The 22702-nt window shown below is 41.7% G+C and overlaps 1 protein-coding gene across 12 annotated transcripts in view; it reads right to left on the reverse strand.

The window, feature by feature from the left end:
- Positions 1–22702, reverse strand: part of MTERF1 (mitochondrial transcription termination factor 1) — a 589841-nt gene that overhangs the window by 176622 nt on the left and 390517 nt on the right. For 11 of the 12 annotated variants that reach the window (XR_009505037.1, XR_009505036.1, XR_009505035.1 and 8 more), the window contains one exon: positions 2783–2961. The exons of the other annotated variant lie outside the window; for it this stretch is intronic. The gene's annotated coding sequence lies outside the window, so the exon portion shown is untranslated. The remainder of the gene's footprint in view (positions 1–2782; positions 2962–22702) is intronic. 12 annotated transcript variants of the gene reach the window in all.

Genomic DNA, 22702 nt, shown 5'->3' on the forward strand with positions numbered 1-22702 from the left:
TGGGCTTGGGTGAGCACAGAGGGGATTTTCAATAACTGTACTTGGCTTCTGAGATTCTGTGGTATACATTTTGACAGTGGACTTTAACCATGTCAATTTGGCATTAATATTGGTATGTCCCCTAATGTTATGTATTTCCTCTCCCCTCCCCAAATTTAATAGTTTTACTTTCATTCTCTTGCAAAGCAGAGAATGTACAATGCAAAGTACAATTTGCATGTACAATGCAAAGAGGTATAGAGAAGTAAGTAAAAATAACCTTTACCTTACCACCAATAATAACTCCTTTACTTTGAAAAATATCTTTCTAGATATTTTTTCTATGCATGTGTACACACAAATACACACAAGCACAAACAAACATACGTATGTTCTTTCAAAAACCTCCTTTTTTCATTTAGAAACATAACATGTTCAAATTCCCATGCCCATAACTATGTCCTACAGCATTCTCTCAAACGGTTTCTTAGTATTAATCATACGGTTTCTTTCTTCATTATTAAAAAGTACTTGTGGATACATCTTTGTATACTTTTATAACATCTTTAAGATAAATTTCTAGAATTGCTGATTTGAAGATTATGAACGTTTGAAATTTGGATATATGTTCTCATATTGTCTTCTAGAAAGTCATATTAGTGATAAATCCCATGGATGCATCCACAGTGGATTTCTTTAAAGGGTGTTTATATATTTATTTCCTGCCTTTTCGTGATACAGAAAAAATATCTAATGACCATGTAAGACTCTTTTAGAAGGAAAAGTCAGGCTATAGTCAGATGATTATTTTGTCAAATCAGTTGTCCTTTTTACGGTTCCTGGGTTTTAGTTATTACTTGCTGCTAAAGAGTAAAATTGTGAACAGTTATTTCTTTAAGTTCCTTTGTGATTTTCAGTTATAATTTCGCAATTTCAAGCTAATGATGTTGTGTGGGCATGATGAATTTGGGGTAGTGTGTGGGCAGGCATATGTGTTGGATTTGCTTTGGAGTTTCAATTACCAAACAGCTCGATGATTCCTATGGCCAGTGTATTTATCGTGAATGCAAGATGAAGGCACAGGACGGCTCATCCCCACTCAGTGTGAAAATGGTACCCAACCCCTTGACCAGCAGCCGGCAGCACATCTATTCAGGTCTGTGTGTATATGAAGGCATATCCCAGGAAGACACATGCAGATACAAAGGTTCTTAGATCACTGTTAAAGAAACACTTCCACAGTCAGATGAAAAAACAGAAGACAGGTGAACTGAGAGTGTCGTGTGTGGATGGGGGGAGGAGTGGGAAAGGAGTTACGGTGACTGAAAAGTATGAGAAACCTTGGAGTAAGATGGGGGAAATTAGGGAAAGCAGCTGCTTTTCCCAGAAAAAGCTACCACAGGCTTTTTGGGCATTAGCAAAATAATCAGATTAAGAACAAAAAAATGTAGTTCCAGTGAAAAACTGAAACTCAGACACAAAATAAACAGTTGTATAAATCCAGCCAGTTTGGTTTTTACTGATTTAAATATGTGTATGTGTGTATGGCTGTGAGTTTGTATAGAGTTCATTGTTCAGTAGCAGGAAGACATACATCACATCTCCTGATATATTGTATCATGAAGCTCAGTTCTTTAAACATGAAGTCATAGCCAACCCCTCTGGGTGCAAGCATAAGGCATGAGAACTAGCCCAGCACCGCTGCCGTTAGCATCTGGTATCTAGACCCTTCATTAATATTTATGGAGCCATAGACTAAGCATAGAGCCCTCCATAACTCAGGGAACCAACACTGTACTCTGAAAATAGTTTGACCTTGGCTTTTAATATAAAGGTAAAAATTTTTAATGTTTACAAACCCAAAAAAATGTGCCTCAAGATAAGCTACATGACTTAAAAAAAATACATTTTTCCTGAATTGAGAACCCATGTCCTGTTCTAAAATAGAACCTGTAGACAATTTTGTCTCCTCTCCTTATCTAAATGATCTTTTTTGAACTGCATCTTAGAGGGATAATTTTCCTTGTCTCTCATTCTGTCTTGTTTTCGTATTAAGAAGGGAGGATGGGGTTTAAACAAAAATACTACAATGAGCTGAGCAGCTAATATGCACCAGGCACTGTGCTAATTACTTTCTCTATGTCAAATCATTCACTGCCACAGCCTTATAAGGTAGGTTGCATCATTCAGCTCCATTGACTAAGTTGACTGAGGTTGTACTAATATCAATACTTGGTGGAGAAGGATTCAATCTCAGGTTAGCATGACACCAAAGCTACATGCTTTTTCCTTGAGCTGCATGTGGAAGTAGAAAAATTCGTGGGATTCCTCGTATCTCCTTGACATCATAGAAATCACCATTCGAGAGAAAATATGGCCCAGAGTCTTTGTAACAATACACATGTTAATTCATACACTGTTGTAAAATGTATGTCTTACTCACCTTCTAGTGTCCATTGTGTGCTCTGTATCATACCGTGTGCAAGAAAAGTAAGATGCCTTGGTCTTCACTGTAGGAGAGCTTCTAGAGCTTCTAAAATTGCATCAATCAGCTACCCCCAGTACAACACTAGATGAGGCAAGACACATTCATAGCCGAACCAGCTGAGATGACTCAAAAGAGAGGAGTCTGTGTAAATATCAGCTGCGCTCCTGACATGTTTTGTCATGAACAATGACTTAACACTTACACATTTACTCCAACATTTACTGAGCACCTCTTGTGAGCTCAGCAGCATGACAAGAAAATAAACAACTCATGGTGGAGAGAAATAGAATGATAATCCAAAGTAGCTGATCTTACCAAAAGTAGGAGCCAAGTACTCGAGGTGCTTATAGAGGAGATGGCTTTGGTCTAGATCTTACTGGCTTGGGGCATTTCACATGATGGAGAGGAGTCCACAGCAAGTAGCTAACAACTTGTCAGAAGAAGAGCAGGAATTCCAGCACAATGTGAATATAAGGATGTTGAGAGAGTCAGGGCTGGAAAATAAAGAACAAGGGGTAAGGTTCTGGAGGAGCTTGGAGGCTGTGCTTGGGATTTTGGATTTTCCTAAAAGTTGCTGAAACCTTATGAAGATGTTTCAGTCAGGAAGAGACATGGTTTGTTTTTTCCAGAGCTCATCTGCCTTCCATGTGAAGGACTTGCTGGATGTGGAAGATATTGAGGTGGCCTCTTCCCAGGTGTAAGGGAGTATCATCTCATCGAACTTGCAAATTCAGATTGCTCTACTCCCCATTCACCCAGAAAAGACCACGAGGTCTAGACTGTCCCTAGTTACCCCTGACTTTTGTTAGCAGCTGTCTGGATTATCCTTTCCCAAAGCTAACTTACGCTCTGTGGTTCTTTTCTGAGGTAAGCCTCTCAATCTAAACATTAAGTGGAACAGGCCCACCTGCAGATCTTCTAAACTGGTTGGAACACAAAGGGATTAAGAAGTGGTGGGGAAAGGGAAAAACAGCCCCGCTTGAGAGGGTCATCTGCCTCCAATGATTTAAACCCTTTCAGGATAAAGGGAGGAAAATATTAAGGACCAGACATGCTTTCAAAAACACAGAACCCATAAAATCATGGAATTCTGGAGCTGAAAGAAGCCTCAGAGAGCTGATCTCTGGTTTTCAGTAGGATTCTAGAAAGAGGATAGAACTTGAAATAGAGAGTCTGGTGTACTTAGGACAGTTTATGTGACTTTAGGGAAGTGACTAACAACCTCTCAGAGCCCCAATTTTATCTATTAATTAAAGATGATAACACCTACCTCTCAAAGTGTTATGAGAATGAATTAAATATTCTATGTGAAAAGATAACATCGTGTACAACACGGCTGCTATTCAGATGAAGAAACTGAGACACAGAGAAGCTGAGTGGACATATAGAAAGGTGGTTGTTTCAGCGAATGAATAGATTTCTTCACAACCCTGGCCTATGAAACCCAGCGTGGCTTTTCTAAGTCTGTAAGCATTACCAAGCTGACACGATGCTTTTAATGAAAATGGCAAAATCTTCTCTCAGGTCCTGTGTTCTCATGTTCCCTAAATTTTTAACATTTCTTGCTTTCAAGTAGCTGATACCATTGAACCCTGCCTGTCAGTCTCAGTTTTAGCAGTGAAGGCTTACGGTGGATTTTACCTAGCGTTTCACAAGCTATCTCAGGGGTGCCTTAGCGTCTCTGTGTCTCTTGAAAGCCTTTTGTGGTTGTGTCTGGAATGAGTCCCAGTGCTTACTTCACACAGGTGTGCTAGCACTCCAGCCTCCCTGATTTACCATTTCCTTTTCACTCTGTCACCAGTTAACGATGGCTGCCTACTTGTTGACTCATTATGAGCAACTGGGCAACAAGATAGGATGATTCTCTTTACTGTTTTGTCCCTCACACATCAACCTGGTCTACTCTTCTTACTCCTCTGCAGACCTACCCTTTCTCTTCCTCAAGCCATGACCTATTTGACATGAGACATGTTCTTCAGTAAGTCCAATGGCTTGATTGCATCAAAGTGGGAGACACCCAAGACTCCAATGAAAAGGATTATTTGCAAGAATGGGAAAGTGATCATTTACTCAGAATGACTTTTTAATAAAGACTCACTGAAAACAATTACTTTTTTCTTGATGATTTTATTTTCTGCCTGGACAAGATTCATGTTTTGACTGTGTTTGCAAAGCTTCTACTGCTGGCCTTGGCTGATGGACTTAGTCACTGACGGCTGGACCTTCCACACTGCAGTCCTGGTTTTGATTATCCAAGAGTGGGGATAATTATCCCCCAAATCTCCAGTTGTCCACTACAGGCTCCCTTCTACCCTACTCTGCTACCTTTCCTGTCATGATGACAAAAACAAAAACAGCAATAATAATAGCTAATACTTACATTAGTGTTTGCTATATGCAAGGAGTTTTCCTAAGCATCATACCAATATGAATTCATTTAATGCCTACATACAACCAACTGTATAATCTCAAGGAATCTGGGAACAGGAACTGCTGGTCAAGAGTTGTGATAGGGGCCACTGTCAGACTTTTAGGTAGGGATTTTTAGTACCAAACAATGGTTCTCAACATGGGGAGAGTTTGACAATATCTGGTAATATTTTTGATTATCTCAAGCAGGGGGTGATACTGGGGTTGATGTTATGATTAATATACTAATACATGTAAAATTCTTAACTCAGTGTCTGGCATATAGTAAATGCTCCCTAGGTTAGCTGCTATTTTTATTATAATATACAGAGCCTTCCGGCCTTAGGGAGACAAACTGGGCTGCTCTTTGTCTTCAGAGAACACCTTCAGTTCATGCCATCCAAGGGAATAGTTTTCTCCATCTTAATCCTAAAAAGATGTCCTGTCTTAGCCTATTAGGAAGTTCAGGAAAAATTATCTTTGATTTGTTTCAATGATATATCTCTTTCTCATCTTTTATTTTCTGCCTCTTGTTTTACAAAAGAAAGCCAAGTTTCTCTGTCCTGCACTTGCATTTTGCGGCTTCACTGGCTCCATGCCTGCCTTCTGAGACCTAGGCTGTCCACCTGCTCCCCCTGCATTCTCACGCCATGTGTTATGCTTAGTGAGAAGGGAGCCTCAGTAAGATGGATGTGAGACAGTCAACACCCCTCTCCAGGATGGCTGTTCTCACACATTCTCATCAGGCAAAATTATGGGCTAATATTGCTGGAATTATCTAGGCACTGAGGCTGAGAGAGGTTCACTATCTTACCTGAGTTATCCAACTAGTGAGTGAGTGAGTGAGTGAGTTAGGAATACCTATAGCCTCTGATGTCCCACTTCCATGTTCTTTGCATTCCCCACTAGGGGAGTGCCAGTGAACGATGCCTACATTTCAGGTCTTCAGGGTCTCATGAAATTATTAACTTTTTGTGTGTGTGTGGTGGAAGACCTAATTTGAATATAAGTTGAGACATGATTACAACTCAGACTGGCTGGGCATTTCTGAGCTGGTGGAGCAGGCCTGCTAAAAGATTTTACCAGAAGAGGGAAAGCTTCTTCTGAAGGGAAAAGGAAGCTAGAAAAGTGTGACTTGGTACTAAAACTTCAGGGTTACAGGGAAGGGAGTAGTCCTGAGAGCAGAATGGTGTCTGTCACTTAGTGTCCATGAAGACGAGTCCTCTCTGAGCCCAAGGAGTTTATATGTGAATTGTGTGATAAGCAGGGAGCAGTGAGGAAATTTGGAATATTTGTTTCAGGAAAATTTTGCAAAACTTTGTGCCCAAGGAGCACAGCTATGTGTCTACCTAACAGAATGTGAAACAAAATGAAACACTAAATGGTTTGGCATGTGGAGAGTTCTGGTGCCTCAGCTGAGGGGGAAACATCTGTTCTGGGAGGTTACGGCAGTACCATCAGATGTGTGGGGAAAGATGGCAGAGAAGTGGGAGCATTCACTGGAGTGGATGTGAGACCCTCACTAGAGACTTACTAGACATTCCTTGGAAATATTTCTACAGGCAAGAGCCTGCAAGTTCTAATTTATAATGTGACTGCATTGGTGTATATAGGCCTGAGGAAATGAATGGTCTTTGAAATTTCACAAAGGTTTTGGTACCTCAAAATGCTAACAAATATGGTGGTTTGTTATACTTTTCTTTAAATCCTTCAAATTGGCATTTGCCTGTGGCATGCATTGTAGACTATTACTTTCACAAGCCTGCAACACATTGCTAGAAATAATATACTTATGGAACAGCCTGAAACCCTGGAAGAATGGTTCCAACATGTCATTTATGAATTACCTCAGTATCAGATGAGGCATTCACAGCAATCAAAACACATTAATTTCAAACAACGTTGTGTTTTTGACCACTATACTGTACTATATATATACACTAAATCCATATTGAAGTAGTTTTAATATAAATGAGGTCCACAGAAATGTCAGGCAAAATACAACTGCCAAGATTATAAGATAATTGGTAAATGTTTGAATGGAAGCCCAAGGCTGGGTTTTAAAAGGAGGGGAAGGAACGTCAAACTGTGTAAGCAAAGATACATTTTGGAATTCCATCCACTTGGAATTCATTTATTCAGTATGTTGACTGCCTATGGCTGCCTGGCAGAGACTAGGCAGAGGAGGTGAGGTGGTGTTGTGAAGCTACTAGGAAAAGATTGGTGAAGAGAGTTAGCGCCTTAGTTATCTATTAATGCTTAACAAACCATCTCAAACTTAGGAGCTTAAAAACAATAATTTTATTATCTCTCTCTTTTTTTTGGTCACGAGGCATTTGGGATCTTAGTTCCCCGACCAGGGATCGAACCCATGCCCCCTGCATTGGAGGCACAGAGTCTTAACCACTGGTACGCCAGGGAAGTCCCATTTGTTATCTCTTATAATAGCCCCAGTGGGTTAACTGGATTCTTCTCTCAGAGTCTTTCACGTGGTAAGAGAAGGTGGCATGAGCTGGATCATTCGAGATGACTCTACTCATCTAAAGCATTGGCAGGGTTGGCTGGAAGGCTGAGACATCTTTCTTTCTATCTCAATATGGTCCCTCTATGCAGCCAACTTGTGTTTCTTTAAATGAGCTTCTTAAATCTAAATCTCAAGAGAGGACAAGCAAAAGTTGCCAGTTCTTTTGAAGGTTTAGACCCAGACTAGCATTGTGTCACTGATGTCATATTCTATTGAAGTGGATCACAGGGCCAGCCTAGATTCAAAAGTCGGGGACTACACAAAGCTATGAATTCTGGGAGGTGTGGCTCATTGGGGGCTATCTTTGGAGCCTGGCTACCATAAATACCCAAGGTAACATCAGGGACAAAAATAAGGAAAGTGAGCTCTGATGAAAAAAGCTAATTCATAGATTAAAGCATGTTAACTAGCATATAAGCATCAGTTACCCCCAAAGCACAGAAAGTTATACTCATGCTTGAACAGGGATCTTCTTAAATCCTAAAAGATATATTGCACGACAAAGAATTGGATGAGAGTGATCTTGGATTTCTAATTATGTTATTATACAGAAAGAGAAACAGGACCGTAATCATTTAGAAGTTAAGTGGTAGAAGTCAGAGGAGAGAGGGACACTTTAAAGCAAAGAAAACCTTGAAGGGCAAGGCTGCTGAATTCTTACTGAATGCCCTTTGTTTTCTTGGGGTAGTTAGGAAAGTGAGTGTTTACTCAGGGATGAGAAGAGCAGAGTTAAGTTTGGCATATGCTGTGGAAAATGGGAAATGGTTCCAAATCAAGGACACGGTATGCTGAGAAGCACCGGGCCCAACTAATGTGGACTCGTAACTGTGTAGTGTGGCCCACTGGAGAACTGTGTGGCTTTCTTCTGCAGCACATTTGAAACCAGGGACAGAGAAATCAGTAGTTAGGTCTTCATGAAAGAACAGACTGTGAGTGTTGGAGGTATGTTAGGTCTTCATGAAAGAACAAATTGTGAGTGTTGGAGGTATGTTCCTCTTTCCTTTCTTCGGGGAAGACTATGGGGAGACAGCTTAAGGATCGTGTAGACATCATCTTTTATGACCCTCCGTCTCTCTGCTGCTTCCACGGGAAGCATTCTTGCCTGGCATACCTTCCTCCCCACAGGTGACTCTTCCCAATAAACTCTACACGCAAAATAAGGCCTCTAGGACTCACTCCAGTTGAGTTCAAGATGGAAAGGATGCTTCATAAGAAATTTATTTCTGCAATTTTTCCAATCAATAATCTGTAAAGTTTAAAAAATCATTTTTCCTATGTAAGTAATGCATATTCATTATAAAAAATTAGAAAATATAGATGAGCAAAAAGAAGAAAACCTAAAATTACCTTCTTCCCAGAAATAACTGTGTCAATAATTTGATACAGATTCCAGCTTTTGTCTTATGTATATACAAAGTTGTCTTAAGTAAGTGGTAGGCAGTCATTATACTCAGGACCAGCTACATAATTTTGGCGGCCCAGTGTAAAATTAAAATGTGGGACCCCTGGTTCAAATATTAAGAATTTCAAGATGTTGACAGAAGAGCATTAAATCAATGGTGGGCACCTTCTAAGTGTTGGGCCTTGTGCAACTGTACAGGTTGCACGCCCATGAAGTCAGCCCTGCTTATCCCTTAATCTCAAGCATAAACAACTTACTGGCTGCAGGACTTTCTCCTCCTTTCCCTTCTCCTAGCTTCCAGGGCAGCTCTGGGGCTGCCAGAGTGTTTGCAACTACAGATGTGGTTAAAGCCAATCCAAGGGAGCCTCCCCGGGTTTCATCCTCAGCAACATGTGAAAACGAGTCGTTTGTTTTATGATATTTTCCATTTTCTCTTTTCAGTACATGCCGCCCTCCCTTCAGCCTCATTTCCAAGGGAGCCAGGCCCTCCTACAACCCCCTGAGGGTTCAGGTCCCCAAAGCCAGCTGGCCCAACAGACAGGACATTCATCCACGGAGGATTTTGGCCCTTGAAACTTAATGGTATTGGCCCTGCTGGGTTTCAGGCTTGTCTGGGACCTGGGACCTTTTGGAATAGGAATGCTTATCATATGCCTGTCTCATTATTGTACTGTGGAAGCAGATAACTTGCTTTCTAGGTTTCACAGGTCCACAGATGGAGAGAAATTTTGCTCGAGTATGGACCAAGCCGAGAGTCTCACCCTACCTGATTTAAGGTGATTTAGGAGATGAGATTTGGGATTTTTGGAGTCAAATTATATTTAGATGAGATTTTGGACTTAGCGTTGATGCTGGAATAGGTTGAGACTTTTAAGGATTTTGGACTTAGAGTTGATGCTGGAATAGGTTGAGACTTTTAAGGATTTTGGACTTAGAGTTGATGCTGGAATAGGTTGAGACTTTTAAGGATGTGGGAGGAGGTGAATGCATTTTTTTTTTAACATCTTTATTGGAGTATAATTGCTTTACAATGTTGTGTTAGTTTCTGCTGTATAACAAAGTGAATCAGCTATATGCATACGTATATCCTCATAGCCCCTCCCTCTTGCATCTCCCTCCCACCCTCCCTATCCCATCCCCCTAGGTGGTCACAAAGCACCGAGCTGATCTCCCGGTGCGATGCAGCTGCATTTTACATTTCATAGTGTATATATGTCAATGTTACTCTCTCACTTCGTCCCAGCTTCCCCTTCCCCCTCCCCGTGTCCTCAAGTCCATTCTCTATGTCTGTGTCTTTATTCCTGCCCTACCCCTAGGTTCAACAGTCCATATTTTTTTTAGATTCCATATATATGTGTTAGCATACAGTATTTGTTTTTCTCTTTCTGACTTACTTCACTCTGTATGACAGACTCTAGGTCCATCCACCTCACTACAAATAACTCAATTTCATTCCTTTTTATGGCTGAGTAATATTCCATTGTATATATGTGCCACATCTTCTTTACCCATTCATCTGTCAATGGACACTTAGGTTGCTTCCATGTCCTGGCTATTGTAAATAGAGCTGCAAGGGACATTGTGGTACATGACTCTTTTTGAATTATGGTTTTCTCAGGGTATATGCCCAGTAGTGGGATCGCTGGGTTGTATGGTAGTTCTATTTTTAGTTTTTTAAGGAACCTCCATACTTGTTCTCCATAGTGGTTGTATCAATTTACATGAGGTGAATGCATTTTGCCCATGGAACAGATGTGAGTTTTGGAGAGACCAGAGGATATACTGTACTGAGCTGAATTGTGTATTCCCAAAAGATACACTCAAGTCTTAACCCTTGGTACCTTTGAATGTGACCATATTTGGAAATAGGGTCATTGCAGATGTAATCAAGTTAAGATGAGGTCATACTGGCTTAGGGTGGACCCTAATCCAATGACTGGTATCCTTACAACAAGAGGGAGATTTGGACATAGAGACACATGGGAAAAAGTCCACGGGATGATGGAGGCAGATATTGGAGTGACGCAGCTATGAGCCAAGGAACACCAAGATTGCTGGCATCCTCAGGAAGCTAGAAGAGAGGTATGGAACAATTCTCCCTTAGACTTTTTAGAAGGAACCAACCCTCGCCAACACTTTGATTCCAGAATCCTAGCCTTCAGAACAGTGAGAAAATAAATAGAGAAGATTTTAAGCAGATAGAGACATAGTCCCACTTACGATCATTTGAAAATGATTACTATAGCTAAGCATGAAACAGGGATTTTAGGGGAGCAGGAGTGTTGCTAGGGAGACAAGTCATTCCCCTGTGACTTCCTTACTGCTCCACGAAAGGAGGTGCTAGTGGCTTAGACAAGGGTGGTAGTGACAGAAATGGTGACAAGTGGTTGGACTCAAATATATTTTGAAGATAAAGCTGATAGGACTTGCTGGTAGATTGAAGTAGGGAGTGAAGGAAAGAGAGGGATCAAGAATGGCTCCAAGATTTCATATGGAGCCCTGGGTAGATGTTGGTTATTATTTGCTTAGTAGAGAGACTCAGAGAAGAGCAGGTTGGGGATGCCCAGAAGTTCCTAAGATTGAGCTACTCATCAAAGTTCCCATGGAAATGTCACGTGGTAGCGTCCTTTCCTCAGCTAGTCCAGAGGGCAGCCAAGTGTCCAAAACTCTCACCAGCCTCCCAATGGGAGTCACCATGTGAAAAACTGCCTGAAGACAAACGCTGTGGAGAGACAGGGAACAATCTGATGACATTCCTTGAACCCCTAGACTCCATGCCTAAAGTCCATCCACCTCTTTAAGTTTTCATTACCCCTAGTCAACAACTTCTCCCTTTTTTATTGCTTAAATGTTTTTAATTTGGGCTTCTGTTATTTCCCCCCAAGAGAGGCCTTAGTACAATAAGAAATATAAGTCAGCAAACAGTATAATAGAACTGATGACATAGAAAAGTACTCCAAACACTGATAAAGTTTCTTAAAACAAAGCTTATAACTTATTTCCACCTGTTTTCAAGGGCAGGGTGGGGGGTAAAATTTGAGGTCATATAGGATTTCCTAAGCAAAACCTTTTTAAAACTCAGTTATTTCTTTCTTTGAAAAATGAGCCCCAAGCAAGCTGCTCTTCTGCTCTGCCTCGTCACCCAGACTCTCTCCCCGTGACACTGCCTCGCTCCCGCGGTCCCAGGGAAGCAGTGTTCCCTGGGCAGCTGCCTCTCTTTAAAGCTGACTCTCTCATCAGTTGCAGCCCACTGAGGCTTCAGAGTTAGGGCTCATCTGCCAACAGCTGGCTGGCGCTTCACACCCCAGGTCCTGCAAGCTGCGTCCTTGAGGCTTACAGCATTTCTCTGCACAGGAAGAGCGGGTGGCACTTGTTTCTGAGGCGCTGCTGGAGAGGAAGAGCGGGGCCAGGTTGGGAGTATTGTTAGCTTTGCCTTATTAATAAAATAGGGTTAATGATTTATTCATAGCTAGGACAATGCAGCTCTGCTCTGGAGGACAGCATAGAACTGTTGCATTACAGAAGGACAGCTGCTGGGGAAGAGGGGTGAGCCTTTGAGAACTGGTCTCGGGCTGTTTCTGCGAGGCAGAGAGCAGGTTTATCTGACCAAGTCAGGGCTTGGAGGCAATTATTTGCATACTGCGACTGCTGCAGAATAAATGCTGGCGATAGAGGTCTCTGGAAAGATGCCCCCTTACTTTTCCACTTCTCTTCTAATGAGTGTTTGGTCACCTTCTTGCTTTATCCTCTCCTCCTCGGTACCTGGAAGATGCCTGAGTTTGTAATTCAAGATGTATTATCTGGAGAATATCAGTATAATACACATCTGGACGTGATCTCCATCAAAGGGAGCTCATCCCAGGAAGCAGAAGAGAGAAATGATATTTGGGCTTTTCTGGTGCTAGCCTAAGCATACACTATTTTAAAAGATTAAATCCTTTAAAATCACATCTCTTCTTTCCCAAATGGACTGCAGAAAGTGTTTTTATAAATAATTAGAAAAGAGTTTTAACGTACTGCAGAATCCTGATAAATAACTGGGAGATATAATTTTTTTAATGCCAATTACTGTCATTTGTTAAGGACAGGGTAGATTTCTGTTCAACTATTTGTTGGATGATCAGTTTGGTCGGTGTGGTTCAGAGGGCAAGGTGAGGCAGGATTTGACAGTCTCCAGAAAAACAAAAGCAAGAGCACTCACTTCCCATCAAACCAAATCAGCCTTGGCTGGAACGGACAAAAATCAAATTTATTTACTGCTTTTGCTCTATTGCCCCCCTATCTGAGCCTCCATGGCCTCCCCTGAGACTTCAGGAGATTTAGATCAAATGTCAGAAAGGAGAGCTGGATTTTTGTCCCCTTTGGTGCCTGACTAGAGGGGAGAATTCAAGGCCATAGAAGGTATTGAAGATATCTCATTGTTGGTGTATATGCTTCCACACAGCAAGCCTTCCTGAGGGACTGCCCACCCCTCTGCTCAGCTTCCTCCAGAAGAGATCAAAGGTTTCAAAACATTTCCACCTTTACTAATTTTTAATGCCTCTACCAGACTGAGACTTGCCCACTGGAAAAAAAAAAAATTCATGCTCGTTGAAACAGCCAAAAATAAAAGTGATCCTCTAACAGTAGCACATTTAACTTCCTCCATGACTACCAGCAGGAGCCAAGGCAGATAGCTTTTGCCAGTATATTAAGCCTTAAAAATGTCTTTGGGAAATGATCACACTGGAAATCAGAATATGTTTAAATATAATGCACGAAATTCAGAGTCTCCTTACAGAAGAATCAAAGTGGCTATCACCCAGATCCTTCCCTGTAACTTCTCTGGATCGTGGTCCCACCCTGCCCATTCCTTTCCTCTGCTCCTTTGCCCAGTTTCCCCCCCAAAAGCCACCCACGAGGGTCCATGCGGGAGCCAGGAATGCAACCCCAGGGTTTGGTTTCCCAGGCCATCAGAAGATAACACTGCCTATCAGCCAAAATATAAAGCTTCCTGACTGCAGTTGCAGAGATTACAGCTAATTATACACTTCATGCTTCCTGCAAAAGATATATATTTTAAGCTGCTGGGCTGACTTTCTCCCTTGGCTGTATTTAAAGGTTAGTTTCTGACCTGCTTCCTGGTTTAATGGAATAGTTTAAATATTACAAATCATTACTTGATTCTAATAAATTATGTCTCCCCTGGCACCTCACAAAATCCTTATCATGCCAGAGGAAATAGTTGGAAGGAACAGGTCAGTCTCCATGATAAAAAACAAAATAGCAAACCAAAGGGTTGTAGATTTGAGGATCCCCGGCTTCTTGGTGGTTGAAAGCATTTGGCCCTTGGCCTCACACTCACCCCAGCACCTGAGGTCTGTGGCTAAAGCAGCAAGAACTCCACTCCCCCACCTCACAGGATTGTTCACTCGGCTTAATTGTCAGCTCCTGCTAAGAACGTGTAACATCTCATTTTCCCAGAGATTGTGGAAATGTTGAGCTTTGCTTGTGGCCAAGTTGAGTAGTTAAGTGTCTGGAGTTTCCTTCCTTGATAGGCAAATGCTGTGGATGGTCTGAACCTTCCTCTGTAGGATGCTGTAGGATAAATGAATTCCAGTTTCCAGTTCAAAGTGAAGATCTGGACTCAAACACTGTCTGTGTGTAATTGTGTGTGGGCAGAGGGTCTCATCCAACTTGGTGTATTTACAATATATTGCCAATCTTATTAAATAGAAGAAAGTAACCAAAACACACACATATGCAACAACAAAAGTGATATTCAAGGCATGCAAGAAAAGGGCACATGAAAAGCCCTTCTCGTGCCCCAGGAGCTAGAGGGAAGGGTTTCAAGTCTCTTGATTCCAGTAAAGCAAAGAGAAGCAAGATAAGACTGTTGAGAGGTCAGCCTTGACAGCTAAGTGTTGAATTTTCATGTCTCTAGCTGTTTGACTAAGATATCTATGTGGAAAGTGAAAAACCCAAACACTTTTACAGATGATTTGTTTGTGTGGTACCAAATGTCCTGATTTCCCCTTTAGCGACTAGAAGATTTGAAAACAAAGTAACCACTGAAGTATCAACCATGGATCAGATCTCTCATTACATGGAATTTTCTTGCAGAATATTGAACTCTAAATAATGGGACTTTTGCAATAGTTGATAACCCATAATTATTTTTACAAAGGCTAAGCCTTGTGAATGTATGGGTTTAAGCTGCTGAGTTGATATGACTCACAGGTCTACCTTATTGCATGACCTATTAAAAAAATCTCTTACACTGCCCTGTGCAGGTACTTCCACCTTAGAAACTAATTTGTTTTTTTTCTCAGGAGGTTCCCCCTTTAAAATCCAAAATCCTTGGTTCACCTTGGGAGGGGAAATTTATTGATTGTTTTCTAAGATGATGGGTAAGGCAAGGGTCTTAGTGAAATGGACTCAGTGTCTATGCCTTGCAGAGAGGAGATGGTAAATGCAGAAATGTCCAACAGGGGCTGAAAGAGCTCCAAAGCAAGACTGGCCATCTTTGTGGCATGCAGTGTCAGGATCAGTTCTCTTATAGGCCATTGGCAAAAAGGAGACATGACCTCCCACTGGACAGATATTGGTCACTCCCAAATAAAAAGGTGAATACCCAAATGGAAAGTGAAAGTCCTTTTGTATGTGTGGACACACTAGTGTATATACTACACTAGTAAAATTAGTATTTGGAGGCTTTTATTGTTAAGCTTGTCATTTCTGAAATTGAAAGAGAGAGAGCGAGCCAAAATGAAAAAAACAGAGACCTTGGAGTCAATTTCTCTGAGGCAAGTTAAGTGAAACCAAAACTCTACTAGGGATAGATTTGAGGGTAAACACAATAAAAGTAAAATCTAATTTTCAAGGGAGATCACATCTGAAAAAGATGAATGTCATGAAACTTGTTTTTGTTGTCGCTGTTGTTTTCATTGGGGAAAAACAAAATGACTCACAAATTCCAGTTTGCTTTGAAAGGAGACATATTTGAGGGGTGCTTCAGCAACTTCACAGTGCAGAAGGAAGGTTTTAACATAATATCTCCTTCAGCAAGCTAGTTTATCATACTCAACAGAAATGACAGCAGAAGGAAAAAAAGGATGGGAAACCATTCTGGGGTGAGCAAAGGGTGACAACAGGATGGGAAAATCCAGCTTCACCAAATATTTATTCATGCTTATATAAACCTCAGTTAGCTATCTTCAAATGCTAAGTCTCTGCTGAAGAAAAGAAGCATTTGGAAATGCAACTCGGAAGTTGGTTGACGTCAGTTATTTTGCTGCATTGTTGATTAATGTAATCGAAGTATATATTACAGAAACAGAAAAGGAAATGTGACTTCTTCAGGGACCCATTAATTTCTTAAGGATAAAGTGTTTGAAGGTTCAAAGGCTTTGTTGAAGCTTATTTTAAATTTAAAATTTCCATTGCCAAGGGATTGATTACCATTCTTATATTAGCTTTGTCAAACACCAAGTTGATCTTAGTTCTTTCAAAGTTTTGTGGCACTTAACTGTTTTCAGAGCATTTTTTTAAAGAGAAGCCTATCTTACAAGTTCTCCCAAGGACAGACTTGTTTTCCCTTTACAAGAACAGTAAGGTGAAAATTTCTAAAGTCTTAAAAAGAGCAATTCCCACCCTCCCCATCTTTGGGATCTTGAAAGTCATTTCTGCAAGTCAGGTACAGCACCTCCTCATTCAAACACTTTCCCATATTAATTTCTGTTTGGCTTTAAAACATCAATTTATTTAAGTGGCTTTAAAACATCAATTTAAGTGGCTTTGTGCATCTGAAGCTTAGTTATGTTGTTTAGGGACCCCTCAGTCAGATTCGCTAAGCCTTTCTCATCTCTCCACCCCAGTGACCACACATAGTTCCTTTTATAACTCTCTGCTCTCTTCCTCTGATCACTGTCTAAGGCACTCGCATAAACACGGCCCTTCGAAAGTAAGCCAAGATGTCCCAAGCACCCGTCTTTACTTGTACTGTCCCAACAGTGAACTCGTTAGTTCAAGAAGTCAGACAGCAGCATTTCTGGATCCTTGGAAACCCAGCCAAAAAGAAATCCGTCATTTCATACAAGAGCAAGAACAGGAAGTATGCCATTAGGAAATCAAGGTTAAGATGGCACTGCCGTCCACCCAGATGAAGGTGGTCTGAGAGGGCTGTGAAGCCGCATTAGAAATGAAAGCATTATGACCCAGGGCTTTGCCACGGGAAATCGATGACAAGGTTGCTGACATCCTAAGAGCGCTTCAACAGAAAGTCTTTCTTTCTTACAACGAGAAACGTATTTTTCTCCTCATCAATTTTGCTTTTCCCTACCCTTCCAGTGCTGACGCTACCGCATGGTACCGGGAGTGTGATGTCCAGCCAGCAGAGGGCGCCCTGTTGGGCTTCACCTCCCTCCGGGCTGTCTCCAGGTAATACATGGAGTTGCAGACGGACTGGGGCTCAGACCTTGAGAACTGTCCCTCCACAGCAGCACCCAAGCCTCGAGTCCATGCAGCTCTGAGAACTGTTTGGCCTTGGCTAACGAGGACACAGATCCTCTCATCTGGTGTGGGAGATTTTGCCTCAAGAAATGCTGTCACTCACATTGACTTTATTTTCAGTGTCTTTTCTATTTGAGCCCGATTTGGGGGATGACTGTCTGGATCCTATTGCAAATATCTGGAGGGCAGCTGCGGGCTGGGTCTGGGTGGAAGAAATATGACTTTGAAGATGCTCCCCTTCCCCCGATCCTCCCACAGTGGTGTATTCTAGGCCTGCTCCTTGTTCCACATCTTTGTCTCAGCCTTCTCCCTGCCAACCCATCCCAGGCATAAACATACTCCAACTACCTGCTTCTGAATCCCCCAGTCCCAGAGAATTGGTAGGAGAATCTGGCCTGAAATGGCTTTAATGTGCGCCCAATCTCTAGCAACATTTGCTTATTAACTAGCTCTCTACCTCTTGGCTGAAAATAGTGAGGGGTGTGTGTGTGTGTGTAAATAGGTGAAAATGAGTGGTGAAGACATTTGGGGACTGGGGTGCATGGGGAGCAGTTTCCCATCACGTTAAAGTGCTAGTGGCGCTGATCCACTGATGTACAGACAGCCAAACGCCCACAGGTGGGCCCTTAATAAAGGCAATGGATGATGGTGATGATGATATGAACTGGGGAGGAAGAGAAAATATGACATGGAAACACAAAACAGAGGCTACAGTTGCACTGATGCTAAAAAATATCCCCAGTGGGTGGCTGGTGGGCAGCATGGAGAAACACTTAAGGGGGCTGGACTTTGCCTGCACAGTCCAGCTAAACACCCCCTCCTGGGTATCACATTCCAGTCTGGTGAGCACTGGAGGGGGGCTAAACTGGCCCTCTCATGGGCAATTCAGAGGTGCTGGGTTTTTACATCATTTTTAAACTTTGCAGGTCAGTCTCCTCTATACCTAAGAACCTGGGGACACCCTCGGCATTCTCCACTCTCAAAGAGCTTTCCTCTGCGAGGAGCTGCAAGAATAGAGCTGGTGAGTGGCCTCTGCTCATTGCTTTTGATTAATGGTAAGAGGGTAAATGCATTGGCAGGGACTTCCCCCTCCCCATTTCTTCAGCATTCAACAAACACAGACCAACCTCCTCATCCTAGGGTCAGGCACTGTCCTAGGCATTCAGGATACAGAGGAGTAAGTGGTCCCTGCCAGGAGTTGAGGATGTAGGTTGTATTGTCACCATTTGGCAGATGACAAAACAGAGTAGGAAAGGTTAAGTGGCTCAGAACCAGGGTTTCCTAAAATCAGAATCTAGTTTCCTAATAACTTCACTAGTTACTCAATTTGAGAATTCGAAGGCTACAAGAGACTTTTATGCTTTTCACGGTCATTTCCCCTTCAGGGGAGGAGACACAGAAACCAACCCAGGATACAACTCTCCCCCATCATTATCTCCATTAAATGGATGGAGAATCTGAGCTGGAGTGGTTGTGACCTGGCCAGTCATACTCTGCTGCCAGGGCCATGCTACTGCTATGTCTCTACCAGTTTGTTCAACCCCAGTCACCTTTACAGACAGGCCTAGCTCCACCTTTCAATACCGTCCTAGACCACTGAATGCTGCTGATGGTGAATAAGAGCATGGCTACAGTGCTATATGAATATCAACCCTGCAGATGTGGTTTTCACCACTGCAGTGTAGTAGCTGAGAGCATAAACTTGTGAGTCAAACAGACCTGGATTTGAATCACTATTACCATATTTTAAATTTGAGGAAACGGAAGCATATAGAGTTTGTTACTTGCCCAAGATCACATAGCTTGTAAGTACAAAAACCATGCCAGGGTGTGACTTGTTCCTGTCTTAATCCAGAACCTACTCTTATTTCACTCTGGGATGCTATCTACCCACATTAATCCCAGCATTTATTGATAATAGGAACTCTTCAGTAGGCATTTCCTATGTGCCAGAAACTATACAAAGCCCTGTACATATATTGTCTCCCTGAATTATCTTCCATTTTTCTTTATAATTACCTCTATTTTATGGAAGAGGGAAGGAGGCCTAGAGAGATTTAATAATGTGCCACAGCTAGTAAGTAGTAGAACTCAAACTGGATCCCAGGATTGGGATTGTCTGACTCTGAAGCTCATTTTCTTAAGCACTATGTATGTTGTTTAGACAAGAGATCTGGAAAGGACTGATGGATTGGTGTCATATTTAAAATTTCCTTTCATCACTGGGTACAAGTTTCCATCACTGCCTTCTTGGATACAGAAGAACTGAGTGTTCGGTTTAGAAATGCAGGTTAGTGATTAGTAGCAGAGGAGAAACAAATCTACAGAAACACAGGCCCTCAAGTCTTTGATTAAAGAGGAACCTTTCAGATTATGTAGTCCAACTTCTCTTTTAGTTCAGAAAGTGGATGTTTTCATATCCCTGCCAGATGGAGGAGATCCCATACCTAAAAAGGAGAGTTCCAGCCTGGATTATCTAAAATGTATTTTTTCTGAAATTTGATTTACTTAGAAGAGCCAAGATACTGAATATCAGATTGGGTTTATTAATACTGATAAATGTGGTGTTATTTTTAATTAGCCTTGACTTCCAAATGGATTTCATACTGTGCTTTTCTGTGTTTTCTATGCTTTTAATATATATATATATATATATAATCACTCCCACAATTCGAAGAACTGCTATTTTTAAAGAGAAATGAACAAATCACATTTCATTAGTATTAAATGGTGAGGTGGAAACATCATAGGCCTCAGGGTTAAACAAACCTGGCTGTTGAATCCCTGCTCTGTTCCTTATAATTTGTGTGGCTTTAGCCTCTTTTTCACCTCTCTGAGCCTTGGTCTCCATCTGTCAATGGTGTTTCTACCTACCTTCCTAGACTGTGTGAAAATTAAATGAGATATTGGTGTAAATCACTTGTTAGATCTCTTCCCTCCTTTCCCCTTTTATTCTTTTCACCAGTTAAAAGTACAGCTTTCAGGGGGCGAGGGCAGCTTGGGATGGGGCTGGGGAAGGGGGAATGTTATACTGAAGTTCCTAAAAGTGTTTAGCAAATGATGCATCACAAAGTCCTAAGGTTCTTCCCACAGTGTCTTGGGATGACAGCTAATGAACTCAGAAACATAAAACAGATAAAAAGGAAGTTGGACAAGAAGGAGGAGGAGGTAGCTGAGATACAGTAAGAAAACATTTCAAGATTCTATAGCATTATAATTTAAGTTCTCATCTGCATCTCATTATCTTAATAATCCAAAACAACAACCCTTCAATGTCTCCCACAGAAGGAGGATGGGAAATGATTTTTCTGGACAGGGTCCCCAGCCTCTCCATCACGTTAGATATTATCTCCAAATGTTGAGTGTCAAGGGAGTGTTTCACATTCTCCTAATCATTAAAACAGTTTGGCTCTCTTTGGGGATGGGATGAGTTTAGCAACCCACAGAGCAGCCTCCTAGAATAGACTTCTCTGGAATTCCAAAACTCCAACAGGAATACAGCGTGGTATGTGGAGGCTCTGTAAGAAGTACTTTATCCAAATCTGCATCCTCCTTTTGGGGTCTACAGACAAAACTCAGTTCAATAGGCCATGTAGGATTTATTTCATTTTTTTTTCTTCTGGAAAATATAATGATATTTGAGAAGTATTTATTTTGAAATATTTCAAACTTACAAAGGAGTTGCAATAATAGTACAAGGGATCTTATATGCCCTTCACACAAATTCCTCAAATGTTAACGTTTATAGCACAGTTGTTTTAATTATTGTCTCTCTAATTATATATAATTATTATCATTACTGTTTCCTAAAACCATTTGAGAACAAGTTACAGATATGAAGCCTCTTTACCCCTAAATATTCAGTCTATTTCCTAAAAATAAGGGTACTTTCCCACATAATCATGGTACAATTATTATAATCAAGAAATTAGCGGTGCTACAACACTGTTATCTAATCCTTGGACCTTATTCAAATTTCACTGTTGTCATAACAATAGACTCTATGACAAAAGGATGCAATACAGAATCAGACATTGCCTTTCATCTCTTTAGTCTCCTTTAATCTTGAACTCTTCCTCTGTCTTTGTCTTTCAGGACCTCGATAATTTTGAAGACTATAGACCATTTATTTTGTGAATGCCCCTGAATTTGGATTTGTCTGATGTTTCCTCATAACTATTTTCAGGTTATGTATATTTGGCAGGAATATCCTCGGAGATATGATGGCTGTTTCTCAATGGATCATACCAGGAAGCACCTGATGTCAATTTGTCCTATTTTACCATCCTAATTTGGGATTGTTGTTCTCTTTGTAACTAATTAAAATCTTGTAGGAAAATACTTGGAGACTATTGAAACATTGTCTTTCTCCTCAAACTTTAACTCACTAGTTTTATCCTTTAAACTAATTTAGAACTTTCCCCTTTTTGTAACTTTTGGCTAAAAAAATAACAAAGTTGTACTATTAATTAAAGTTCATGTCCCCAGAAAGGCAAATGTAAGAAGGGTGCACTTTGAGATACACGAGGCTGTCCCATGACAGAGCCCAGATGCCCAGAGACCAGGCTTGCGTTCTCTGGTGTCTCTAAGGTCCCTGTGTCTTTTAACAATTCCTTCCACTCCCCCTGGGAGAGAACTCTTTCAAACAGTCCTCCAAGCTGGGGCTGGGACAAACTGGCCCCCTGCCAGCCTCCAGAGAATCTCCCATGCCTGTCTTACTCCCATCCCTGAGACTGCAGTCTGGTGGCTTGTGTTGGGGGCTTTTTGCAGAGCTTTTATCTTTTCGAGTCTGTGGATCTCTTTATGATGGCTTCTTATTGTTTACACTGGAAATTGTTAGCTTTTGCCTCTGGCAGGGCCCTAAGCTCCGAGCCCCGTGTCTGAACTGGTAGACTAGAGTGGTGACGCAAGTTGGGGGACCATCAGAAGGGCAAGGAGAAGGCCCCACCACCATGTGAAAGCTCAGGCTCTTTTTTCTTCAAAAGACCCTATGCAAATGCAAACAGCTTGAGAGAAGCTGTACCTTGAGCACGGCAAACAGGTCTCCTCAGGAGCCCTGGTCCCATTTGGGGATTTCCCACCTCAGTCCCAGGTGTGCTCTCCCTTTCCTTTCCCCTCTACTCCCACACAGGACACAAACTTGGGGTTGGCCTTTTCCTCTCAGGTCCTGCTTTCTTATTTTGAAACAAATGGAGAAAAAATTAAAAAGAAACAAAATGGCATTCTTTTCTGTCTACCCAGGGTCCAGTGAAGATTTTAAGTGCCACAGTCTGCAGCACCTGCCATGGTCACTTGGACGGCCAGTGCTGGAACTGCTGAGCCCAGCCTTGGTAGCCACAGCCCACTCCAGAAGAAGCCAGATGCTTGCTTGCTTGCTTGCTTCCTTCCTTCCTTCCACCCTTCCATCCTC

This window comes from Balaenoptera ricei, chromosome 9, assembly GCF_028023285.1.
Source record: "Balaenoptera ricei isolate mBalRic1 chromosome 9, mBalRic1.hap2, whole genome shotgun sequence".
Taxonomy (NCBI): Eukaryota; Metazoa; Chordata; class Mammalia; order Artiodactyla; family Balaenopteridae; genus Balaenoptera; species Balaenoptera ricei.